The 13,172-nt window shown below is 44.8% G+C and overlaps 1 long non-coding RNA gene across 1 annotated transcript in view; it reads left to right on the top strand.

The window, feature by feature from the left end:
• Positions 1–10,770: 10,770 nt before the first annotated feature.
• Positions 10,771–13,172, top strand: part of LOC144494104 (uncharacterized) — a 30,593-nt gene continuing 28,191 nt past the window's right edge. Inside the window, exon 1 of the long non-coding RNA XR_013497821.1 lies at positions 10,771–10,973. This is a non-coding gene — a long non-coding RNA (uncharacterized LOC144494104). The remainder of the gene's footprint in view (positions 10,974–13,172) is intronic.

The raw sequence follows: 13,172 nt of genomic DNA, 5'->3' as shown, positions 1-13,172 counted from the left end.
TTGGAGGCGCTGATCGGAGCTGCAGAATTTCGGGCACGTTAAGCCCCGCCCACAGGCTTGTGCAGCGCGATTCAGAATCGCTGATATTTTTGCCGGCAGAGTACGTATGGGGGCACCTGAGAACGGGGTCTAAAAGTCAGATCTAAAACACTCCCAGTTTCAAGTCCACCCAGCAGTTAGAACCAAAATGGTAAAATAGGGCCTTTAGTGTGGGTAGATTTGTTAGCTTACCAAATCAGAAAGATTGGGATGGATTTTGACTTTTGGGTGGCTGACTGGCCACAAATACAGTGGAGCCCCGTTTTAACGCGATGGTTGGGGTCCATAAAATGTGATCGCGAATGTTATCGGGGTCGCGCTAAATCGCTAAACCGGAAATAGTAAAAAAAAGGTCCGTCGCGCAATCGCGTAATATCCGATTTCGCGCTAAATCGGGGCTCCACTGTAATTAGATGGCATTGGATCTTCAATATCAGATTCTCCTCACAAGACCAACTAGTATTGATGTATTTATTAATAATCGAATTCAGTCTCTGAAGAGATGAACAATATGAAGTGCAATGGGGTTGACTTGCCAAAATCGGTATTAATGACCTGTTAAGTGTCTAAAGATAAGACCAGTCCATCCTGGCTGGACACCACTGACTGCTGCGTTTCACTCCTGGGGTAAGAAAGGGGAAGAGATGAAGCCATGGAGATGAGATCAGCCCAGCTATCTGGACAAACATTTCTGCTCCTCATTGCCACAAAAAAATCATTGCAAATTTATCTTCTCAAAGGCTCTTCAGGCTAATCACCTCTGAAACTGTTTGAAAAGAGCAGAACACAACCTGTGGTTCTTTTCAATCCTAAAACCAGACTGGTGGCTCTCTGTAAATCACAGGATTCTGAATTGCATTTTAAAAGGAGTTCTGAAACAGAAGGACAGATTTGGCACCCATCAGCAAGCCCCAAAGGAAACCAAAGTGGGCCGATTGTTGTCAGGTAGGCTTTCTCTACCCAGGTGATGCCAATTTTAGCGAGATGGTCCCATTGTGTTGCATTGTGAAAAATCTCCAAAGAGATGAATATAAATCGTCGCTTGTTGCTCAGCTCATAGTTGGTGATCCAGTGGTATCTAGTTATTAGTGATCTACTATGCAAATTACTATTGGGAAATCAGCAATCTATTGATGAAGGACCTCAAGTGAGTGGCCAGTGAATATGGAGAATGCAATCTTGGCTGCAGTATTAGGAACGTCTCTTGACTTTAGTTTTATACATACTTATATTTAACTAACTCAGAACCCCTCCTGTGTCAGAATAAGTCATGAACTCTCACCCTGTTCCAGTCAATTGGCTCGGTGGGCTTGTAGATCAGCCTGACGTGCTTTCTGTTTTGATTTAAACTTTGGAACATGGGTTTTTGTAATTGCATTCAAAATAGAGGGGGTTTTCTCTGCGAAAAGAAACATCTGACTCACTCATGCTTAAGGGAGAGCAGGAAAGGACTCTGGAACTAGTAAATCCTTATACACCATGTTGTCAGTGAGAGACTCCAAAGGAAAATCATTGGATTTTACATGTCATAAATTGTATCTGTGATGTGAGGTTAACCAAAATAACTTAGGATGAATTATTGACAGTGGAATTGCCTGTCGCAAGTGAGACTATTGCAGATTGCAAGCTGGCAAAATAAATATTACAATACATTTTTTCTTCACTCCCAGTAATGTGCTTTTTATTTGGCCTGGAGTTGCCTGCGTTAAATGTTTTAGTGCCATTTGCAGAAATCAGTGAAAATGATGCAATAGATCACGGATTTATTTTGCGCAATTACCTCCAGTACGAATCAAGTTTCTGTGACCATTTTTACTGGTTCAAAAGGATATCACACAGGGAAACAGCTCACCCACAATGCTCACCATGCCTGGTGGTAGGATTAAACACCATGGCGAGTTTCTACTAATTGCGTCCATTTGCAGGCCCACAGGAGGCTCGTATAATTAATTTGACATAATGATATTGTAAAAGCTTTTCTTTAATTTCCTAAGCAACTGATTACTGTACACCAATCCACTGAGTGTCAGCTTGGCTCAGCTGATACTACTCCTGTTGCTGAGTTAGCGGGTGCTGGGTTCAAATCTCACTTAAGGACAGAAACGCAAAACATAAAGCAGACATCCAAGTGAGGAATGATTCTCTAGCCCTGGTTGCTCAAACACAGATTGTGCCAGGGCTGTATGGGGTTGGAGAATCGTGGGGGAGGGACCAGCAAGAACCCTTTGGGATTCTCCCAGCCTCCGTGACCTGACGTTACCCAGCAAGGTAGTGAACCAGGTTTGCATATTTAAATGTTCATTGAAGTATACTCTGTCAATTTGGAGCCAGATGCCCCCTGCTCCCAGGATTCACCGACCCTCAAGCGCATTGGAACCTGATGCATTGGTTTCCAAACATGGAGACCAATCATGATGGTCATGTCAGGGGCCTTGGAGGCTATTGAAGCCCCGGGGCGGTTGGGGTATGGCTGGGCAGTGCTCTGCACTACCTCCATCACCCTGGCAGTGCCAACCCGACATCCATGGTAGAGATTTCAATTTCACATTGAGATCGGGGTGCGAATTGCACTAGTTTTCTCGCCCAAAATGACACTTAGTAATTTTTTGGGAAAATTCAAAGGGTTTGAAAGGCCGAATCGCCTACTTCTGCTCCTATTTTCCATGTTTCTATGACCCTTGGAAAGATCTCAATGCATAAAATTTGAGGGCTACTGTGACCTTTAGAGCCACTGATGCCCACCCATACAATTGGAGGTTATCTTTTTTTCATTCATTCGTGGGACATGGGTGTCGCTGGCTGGCCAGCATTTATTGCCCATCCCTAGTTGCCCTTCAACCGAATGGCTCGCTAGACCATTTCAGAAGGCAGTTGAGAGTCAACCACATTGCTGCAGGTCTGGAATCACAAGTAGACCAGACCAGGTAAGGATGGCAGATTTCCTTCCCTCAAGAACATTAGTGAACCAGATGGTTTTTTTCTGACAATTGGCAATGGTTTCATGGTCATCAGTAGATTCTTAATTCCAGGTATTTTTTATTGAATTCAAATTCTACTATCTGCCATGGCGTGATTTGAACCCAGGTCCCCAGAATATTAGCTGAGTTTCTGGATTAATAGTCTAACGATAATACCACTAGGCCATCACCTCCTGCACCTTCAGGTATAATGAGGTGTCGCTGGAAATGCATAGCCTCTTGTGGCATTGGACCTTGGACATGTTGAGATGGCTAGATCACTGCCTGTACCTTCTGGCAGCAGGATGATGGCATCTTCTGCGATCTCATCCGCCTTGCTGTCTCTGCTGGCCCTGTGTCTCTCCTTCCACCATCTCTTCCTGCAAAGCTGCGAGCACCTGACCTCCTCTCCCTTCTGCCCCTCTGTTCCACCTCAGAGGAGGCGCCCCCAACCGAGTACACAATATCCATCTGCTGACAGACAGATAGCACTGCCTCATGCACTGAAGGATGCACTGAACTGGGCAGAAATGCTCCAAAAGAGTTGACAAAAAAATGTCCTCAGAACAAGGCAAACACTTCAGAAGAAAATAGAGGAAAAGGTCTGAAATCTCAACAATAAAGCAACAGCAAACTCTCACCTAAACTCCTAACAATTCACACAGCCAATGCTGCTGCCCCCTTCAATCCTCACCTGAGAGAAGATATACTTGCCATGGAAGGAGTGCAGCGAATGTTCACCAGACTGATTCCTGGACTGGCAGGATTGCTGTATGAGGAAAGATTGGGTTAGAACATAGAACATAGAAAAAATACAGCACAAACAGGCCCTTCGGCCCACAAGTTGCACCGGTCATGTCCCTACCTACCTAGGCTTATATATAGGCTTACCTATAACCCTCAATCCTATTAAGTCCTATGTACTCATCCAGAAGTCTCTTAAAAGACCCTATCGAGTTTGCCTCCACCACCACTGATGGCAGCCGATTCCACTCACCCACCACCCTCTGAGTGAAAAACTTAGCCCTGACATCTCCTCTGTACCTACTCCCCAGCACCTTAAACCTGTGTCCTCTTGTAGCAGCCATTTCAGCCCTGGGAAAAGTCTCAGAGAAGCCACCCGATCTATACCTCTGAACATCTTGTACACCTCTATCAGGTCACCTCTCATCCTTCGTCTCTCCAAGGAGAAAAGACTGAGCTCCCTCAACCTATCCTCATAAGGCATGCCAACCAATCCAGGCAACATCCTTGTAAATCTTCTCTGCACCCTTTCAATCATTTCCACATCCCTCCTGTAATGAGGCGACCAGAACTGAGCACAGTACTCCAAGTGGGGTCTGACGAGGGTCTTATAAAGCTGCATCATTATCTCCCGACTCCTAAACTCAATCCCTCGATTGATGAAGGCCAGCACACCATACGCCTTCTTAACCACCTCCTCTACCTGTGAGGCCGATTTAAGAGTCCTATGGACCCGGACCCCAAGGTCCTTCTGATCCTTTACACTGCTAAGAGTCTTTCCCTTTATATTGTACTCCTTCATCCCATTTGACCTGCAAAAATGGACCACTACACATTTATCCGGGTTGAAGTTCATCTGCCACTTCTCCGCCCAGTCTTGCATCCTATCTATGTCACGCTGCAGCTTCTGACATCCCTCCAACCTATCCACAACACCACCAACTTTTGTGTCGTCGGCAAACTTACCAACCCAACCCTCCACTTCCTCATCCAGGTCATTTATGAAAATGACAAACAGCAGGGGTTGGCTAAGTCTTTCTTCACTGGAGTTTAGACATATGGGAGGGGGTCTAATTGAAATGTATACAGTTCTGACAGGGCTGGAGAGACCGGATGCTGTTTCCCCTGGCAGGGAGGTCTAGAACACAGGAGACCAGAGTCTCAGGGTACAAGGAATTTTACCATCCAGCCTGCCACAGGAATCAGAGTGGGCAAGGGGCGGACCATGAAAAGGTTCATTGACCTCGGGTGGGATTTTCCAGTTTTGGGGCGAGCAAGGCCGAAAAATCCCACCCAAGGTTTCAGGCTGAGATGAGAAGGAATTTCTTCACTCAGAGGATTGTGAACCTATGGAATTCTTTGCCACATAAGGCTGTGGAGGCTAAATCACTGAATATATATAAGAAAGAAATGTAAGATTTCTGAACACTAAAGGCATCAAGAGGTATGGGAGTGCAGGAGTATGGCATAGAGATAAAGGATCAGCTATGTTCACATTGAATATCAGAGCAGGCTCAATGGACTGAAAGGCATACTCCTACTCCCATTTCCTGCATTTCTCTGTTTCTGGCCTACCTTTGATTGAGATAAAATGGGATGGCCGCCATCCCGTGTAGCACCACCCGAGAAATTGCATGGGCAATGTAACATTTGAGTCAATTGCCCTTTTAAATGCCTTAAATGGTCAATTAGTTGTTGGTGCGTGGGCAACCAACTGCCGGGCATGCCAAACAACCATAATATCCCACGACTTTGCAGTAAGATCAGGATGCTCACCAGTTCTTCCAGATTGGAAGCATGCCTGAAACACAGTGGCTGGCACTGCTGCCTTATAGTGCCCGGCTTCGATTCCAGACTTGGGTGTGGAGTTTGGACGTTCTCCCTCTGTCTGCATGGGTTTCCTTCGGCTGCTCCGGTTTCCTCCCACAGTCCAAAGATGTATAGGTTAGGTGGATTAACGGGGTAAATGCGTAGGGTTATGGGGATCGGGTGAGCTGGTGGGCTTAGGTAAGATGCTCTGTCAGAGAGTCAGTGTAGGCCCAATGGGCCAAATAGCCATCTTCGGCACTGTAGGGATTCTATGATTCTAAACATAAAATATATATATATTATATATTTAAATATCATTACTGATGTGTGGTTTTATAAGATGGTTATGTTTTAAACTGTCTCTTTTAGTTCAAGTTAAAAAGGGATCATGTGACTTCCTGCTAGTTCCATTTGACAATAAGCTTGTGTGGCTTGATTACAATGAGGACTGGTGGCCCAGCACAAGTCTTGCTAAAATCCAAGTGACATGGTTAACAACTAAAAACAAAGGGCAGAGCAGCTGGTGTTGCCATGGGTAGAATTACAGACTCTCAGATAGTCTGATTCAACCCCTCCCAGACACAGATAGAGAGAGAGAGAGAGTCCCAATTGGGAACAGAAAGGCAGTGTTGTTGTCAGCAGACGGAAAATGGCCATTTCTCAGTAAGCTACCAGATGGAATGCAGGTAGGAAAATGTCCTCTAGTCAAACAGATGGAATCCATGGAAATTTAAGCATGCTGAAACATTTACCCTGGCATGTGTGGGAGAAGGAATAATCGGAGCGAACCATATTGCTGGAGGTCATTTTGGGATTTCCTAGAAGATGGGAAGGAACCTACAGTGATCACTGGCCATTATGACTCAGTGAAAGAGGGAGATGAGAGCCAGCTGGAAGCTGGGAGTAACTATGGAGTGGTTCCTGTAAAGACTGAACTTCTGTGGATATGTGCTATAATGTACAAGTGCAGCAGGGGTTTTCAAGTGTGTTTAAACACTTATTTATTCTTTCATGGGATGTGGGCATTATTGGCACAGCCAGGATTTTTTGCCTATCCCTAATTGCCCATGAACACAATGCCTTGCTAGACCATTTCAGAGGGCTGCTAAGCATCAGTCACATTGTTGTGGAACTGGAGTTATATTTAGGTCAGACCAGATAAGGATGGCAGATTTCCTTCCGTGAAGGAAATTAGCTAATAAGATGGATTATTACAACAACCAATGATAGTTTCATGCTCCTCATTAATAAAACTAATTTTCAATTCCAGATTTCATTAATTGAATTTAAATGTTCACAGGTGCTGTGGTGACCCATGTCCCCAGAACATTATCCAGGGTCTCTGGGTTACTGGTCCAGTATGTTGCCATCTCCCCCAAATAAGGTATCAATTCTGTAATTTAATGTATTATAACTACTAAGTCATGGTTAACCAATGTTGATTTTAGTTTGTTTGTTACAGTAAAAGTCTTTAACATTGTTATATGACCCTTTGGGTTGATCACCAGGAATTCAAATCTCTTTTAAAAGTCTCAAATCTCTTTTACAAGGATCATAACAATATGGTTCAAGTACGAATATTTCTCAGTGCTTAACCTTGGCCTTCTCAGCTTTGCAGCTTTCAAGGTCTAGCTAATAGCATATCGATAACACCATCTACCAGTCTAAATCTGCTGTGATGAATGGAATTTCTGCTGATGGTTCGAGCAGTTTTAGTGCACAATTTGATTGAGAAGTACTATATTGACTTCAACTTTTATGTTTGAGTTGAGCATTACTTCATTGACAAGGCATTACATGGATGAGCCTCAGTGGAGGTTGGATAGGAGGCAGCTGTTGAATACTGCAGTTATTGTGCTAAATCTGGCATTAATTTGGCAAAAAGAATTGTAGTACAACATAAGCAAATACGTTGTAGGATTACTTACTTAAAATGGAATTTCCCAGCCTCTTATACCTGTCTCGACAGGAATAGAACATAGAACATAGAACAGTACAGCACAGAACAGGCCCTTCGGCCCACAATGTTGTGCCAAGCTTGATCTGAAACCAAGATCAAGCTATCCCACTCCCTATCATCCTGGTGTGCTCCATGTGCCTATCCAATAACCGCTTAAATGTTCCTAAAGTGTCTGACTCCACTATCACTGCAGGCAGTCCATTCCACACCCCAACCACTCTCTGCGTAAAGAACCTACCTCTGATATCCTTCCTATATCTCCCACCATGAACCCTATAGTTATGCCCCCTTGTAATAGCTCCATCCACCCGAGGAAATAGTCTTTGAACGTTCACTCTATCTATCCCTTCATCATTTTATAAACCTCTATTAAGTCTCCCCTCAGCCTCCTCCGCTCCAGAGAGGACAGCCCTAGCTCCCTCAACCTTTCCTCATAAGACCTACCCTCCAAACCAGGCAGCATCCTGGTAAATCTCCTCTGCACTCTTTCCAGCGCGTCCACATCCTTCTTATAGTGAGGTGACCACAACTGCACACAATATTCCAAATGTGGTCTCACCGAGGTCCTGTACAGTTGCAGCATAACCCCACGGCTCTTAAACTCCAACCCCCTGTTAATAAAAGCTAACACACTATAGGCCTTCTTCACAGCTCTATCCACTTGAGTGGCAACCTTTAGAGATCTGTGGATATGGACCCCAAGATCTCTCTGTTCCTCCACAGTCTTCAGAACCCTACCTTTGACCCTGTAATCCACATTTAAATTTGTCCTACCAAAATGAATCAGGGTTAAACTCCATTTGCCATTTTTCAGCCCAGCTTTGCATCCTATGTCTCTTTGCAGCCTACAACAGCCCTCCACCTCATCCACTACTCCACCAATCTTGGTGTCATCAGCAAATTTACTGATCCACCCTTCAGCCCCCTCCTCTAAGTCATTAATAAAAATCACAAAGAGCAGAGGACCAAGCACTGATCCCTGTGGCACTCCGCTAGCAACCTGCCTCCAGTCCGAAAATTTTCCATCCACCACCACCCTCTGTCTTCGATCAGATATGGAGATGCCGGCGTTGTACTGGGGTAAACACAGTAAGAAGTCTCACAACACCAGGTTAAAGTCCAACAGGTTTATTTGGTAGCAAATACCATAAGCTTTCGGAGCACTGCTCCTTTTCCACTCCATCTGATGAAGGAGCAGCTTATGGTATTTGCTACCAAATAAACCTGTTGGACTTTAACCTGGTGTTGTGAGACTTCTTACTGTGTTCGATCAGATAGCCAGTTACCTATCCAATCGGCCAACTTTCCCTCTATCCCACACCTCCTTACTTTCATCATAAGCCGACCATGGGGGACCTTATCAAACGCCTTACTAAAATCCATGTATATGACATCAACTGCCCTACCTTCATCAACACACTTAGTTACCTCCTCAAAAAATTCTATCAAATTTGTGAGGCACGACTTGCCCTTCACGAATCCATGCTGACTATCCCGGATTAATCCGCATCTTTCTAAATGGTCGTAAATCCCATCCCTACGGACCTTTTCCATCAATTTACCAACCACCGAAGTAAGACTAACCGGTCTATAATTACCAGGGTCATTTCTATTCCCTTTCTTAAACAGAGGAACAACATTTGCCACTCTCCAGTCCTCTGGCACTATCCCCGTGGACAGTGAGGACCCAAAGATCAAAGCCAAAGGCTCTGCAATCTCATCCCTTGCCTCCCAAAGAATCCTAGGATATATTTCATCAGGCCCAGGAGACTTATCGACCTTCAGTTTAGTCAAAACTGCCAGGACATCCTCCCTCCGAACATCTATTTCCTCCAGCCTATTAGCCTGTAACACCTTCTCTTCCTCAAAAACATGGCCCCTCTCCTTGGTGAACACTGAAGAAAAGTATTCATTCATCACCTCGCCTATCTCTACTGACTCTATACACAAGTTCCCACTACTGTCCTTGACCGGCCCTAACCTCACCCTGGTCATTCTTTTATTCCTCACATAGCTACTGATATTGTACCAGGACAAATAGTCATGTGGTCCTGAAAACTTTCCATTACACTTTCCTGGCCCTCTGCACCAGTCATGTAATTGATAAAGAGATTTATCACTTTGGTATTGTAAAGTCCAGTTTGCAACGCGAAGAAGGAAAAAACATAGAAAAATAAAGTATACTAAGACATTTGACACTGTTTGAATATTTGAAGACACAGGTGGAAATATTGTGCCGAATTATTATTTTTTCCCTCACACACTTCCTGAAAATACAAAACAAAGTGAAAAACCAAATGGAAGCTACAGCACTTTGATTATATACAATATGAAGAATCGGACTTGAACCCGGTACTGCCTCAAATTTCAATTACCATGATTTAAACAAAACAACAGAAGGTCGAAAACTTAAGTCAGTGACTCAAAGCGTCTTGAAGTATTTCCAAACAGCATGAAAATTTATTATTCAGACTTTTCATTATTACCAAGAAATGAATTCCAGAGGTGAGGTGAGAGTGACTACCCTTCACATCAAAGCAACATCTGACCGAGTGTGACATCAAAGAGCCCTAACAAAACTGAAGTCAGTGGGGATCTGTGGGGGGAAAACCCGTCACTGGATGGAATCTGACATGGCACGTAGGGATATGGTTGTGATTATTGGATTAATCATCTCAGGGGAGAGTCCTGGGACTAATTATCTTCAGCTGCTTCATCTACAACCCTTCCTCTATTATAAGGACAGAAGTGGGGACGTTCACAGGTGATTGCACAATGTTTAACTCCATTCAGTTTCTCCAATAACATTCACAATAATGAAAAAGCCCATACCTGTATTTAACAAGACAAAGACAACATCCAGATTACTCTGATAAGTGGCAAGTTACATCTGTGCAATGTGAGTGAGTGACCACTCCCAACTAAAGAGCAGCCAACGACCATCCCTTAGCATTCAATGGTCCTGCCATCATTGAATTTGGTGTCCACCAACGTCCTGGAGGTTGTAAAGTTAGTGTACCTTTAAGAAGTTTTTTAAAATCATGTACTCTACGGTTGTAAGCAAACATTTTCAGTTTGTTTTTCTCATTGTTGCCAGGCTGTCTTTGAGTGTCTATTTATTGCTGCTTAAACAGGTTTGTTTATTTTTACTGGGATGTTTATGACTCTGCATTGTTAGGAGAAAAACTGGTTGGTGGGTCAGGTGATAGGAGTTTTTTTCAGTTTGGAGCTGCAGATTTAAGTTTTGGTTTTAGAAAGGGCATCAAGCTGAAACAAAGTCTCTCTCTCTCTGGTTTTGTAAATTTTGCTGGTTAGCTGACAGCAAGATCTTGCCTTTCTGAAGGTGGGAATCAGCTGTTGGTGGCTTGCCGGGAGTCCCTGGTGTTTTGGGATGCTGTTCTGACTTCAAATTGTCTATCCAGAGAACTGCAGACTTCATCCAAAAGTCTCAAGTCTCATATCACGTGAGTCTTTGCTGTGTTAAACCTGTGAAAAGGGTTTTTTGTCTCTGGGATTGGTTTGATTGAAACACGTTAGATATATTTGTTAAGGGTTATGCATTAGAGTCATAGAGTCATTGAGGTTAACGGCATGGAAACAGGCCCTTCGGCCCAACTTGTCCATGCCGTCCTTTTTTTTAAAACCCCTAAGCTAATCCCAATTGCCCGCATTTGGCCCATATCCCTCTATACTCATCTTACCCATGTTACTATCAAAATGCATTTTAAAAGACAAAGTTGTCCCTGCCTCTGCTACTACCTCTGGCAGCTTGTTCCTGACACTCACCACCCTCTGTGTGAAGAAATTGCCCCTCTGGACACTGGCCGTTATAGTGGTTGTTTTGTTTGTTTGTAATTGATAAGAGTTCTTGCTAAGTTTCTTACTATAGATGTTAACTATATTCTTAAATAAACTTTGTTTAATAAAAACTCCCTCGTGGGTCACTTGAATCTCACCTGAAGTGAAACCTATTATGCTTATCCTCACCAAATTCAAGATGCAAAACTTATGATCCAGGTGGGCTCCATAAAACACTTTGGGGTTTCTGACTTGAACCATAACAATGTCACTATTGACCAGAAATTCAACTGGACCAGCCATATAAACATTGTGGTTTGCCAAACAGAAAAACACTCAAAACTACAACTTCCACCACTTCAGATAACTTCCCAAGTCTCACATCATCCAGACATGGATATATATTGTCATCTCTTCACTGGCGTTCCTAACTTAACACCGTGGGTTCATCACCACCTTCTCCGAAGCAACTTGATATGGACAATGAATGCTGGCCTTGTTAGCCACACTCACATTGGAATATGATTTTTCATTAAATTAAACATAGGGTGGAATTCTCCCCCAAAAAAGACTAAGTGCCGAATTTGTATAAAAACTGGAGTTAATCCCACTGCTTTTTTCAGCGTGATTTTCAAAATGAATCTCCCACACTCTGTGCATCACAGAGTGCCTCAGTGTGAATCATGCTAAAAATCAGTGGGCAGGACCTATTCCCACCCAAGAGGCTGGCAGCATCGCGCTGAGCAGAGCACTGCACATGCTCCAATCTGTCAGCACCAAGATCGGCGCATGTGCAGTAGCCCCGCACTGCTGGCCTCCCATTCGCTGGTCAGTGATTGAACTGGCCAGCCTTGTGACCCCAGAACACTGCCCCTTGGATCTCCCCAAGCCACGATCGCTTGCCTCCCGGATGTGCCCAGGCCAGCTCCTGACCATCCTAACCCCCCTGGCAGGCCAACCACCTCCCCCACCCCGATCAGCCCATAGCTCCCTTTGTCACCCATGATGACTGCAGAGTGGCAGCAGGATCCCCCTGACCGATCACCCTCAGAGGCTCCTCCCCCAATGCTCCTCTGGCAGTGCCAGACATGCCCCTTCTGGCCCCACCCCTTGATACTGTCCAATGCCTGCTGGGCAGTGCCAAAGTGCATCCTTGACATTGTGACTTTGCCCCTTGGGCAGTGCTGGGGGGTACTGGCACCTGGCTGGCACTGCCAGGCTAGCAATGCCCAGGGGGCACCACCCCTTGCCACTGACCCCTTGGGGGGGGGCCTCCATGCCCCCCCCCCTTAGAGCTTCGAAAGCTTGTGTGGCTTTTGCTACCAAATAAACCTGTTGAACTTTAACCTGGTGTTGTTAAACTTCTTACTGTGTCCCCCCCTTCACTCCAGTGGGTTTGGGCCACCAGCTCCTCTTTAGTGGGGAGCTGTTATAAACTCCATTGAAGAGAAACACTCCTGGCCGGCGGGGTAGGTGGGGGGGTGGAGAGAGGTTGGCAGGACCCACGACCTCAATCCCGGGCCTGCTACTGAGATTGAAATATCAATTTAAGTATTTTAATCAGCTCCGCACTGGTGCAGAGCTCATGCAGCTGGAGACATGGGAAGCCCGAGGCATGGCCTCCACTTATGTCTCCCAGCCACTGCACTGCTAGAGCAGCACAGCGGGCTGGGAGAATCTCCCCCATAGTTTTAAAATAAATTTGCAGCATTCAGAAAGCAATGAGTGCAGACAGATGAACTTTTCTTGAATCTGTGCCAACTGTGTCTGTGCAGAGGAGGTGTACGAGAGTGACCATGAGTGATATTCTCTAATTATTTCTCCCTCTGTGCGGGGATTGGGGAGTTGCCTGGCCTCAGTTCACA

Source organism: Mustelus asterias, chromosome 5 (genome assembly GCF_964213995.1).
Source record: "Mustelus asterias chromosome 5, sMusAst1.hap1.1, whole genome shotgun sequence".
Taxonomy (NCBI): Eukaryota; Metazoa; Chordata; class Chondrichthyes; order Carcharhiniformes; family Triakidae; genus Mustelus; species Mustelus asterias.
This window is presented reverse-complemented; position numbering and strand designations above follow the sequence as displayed.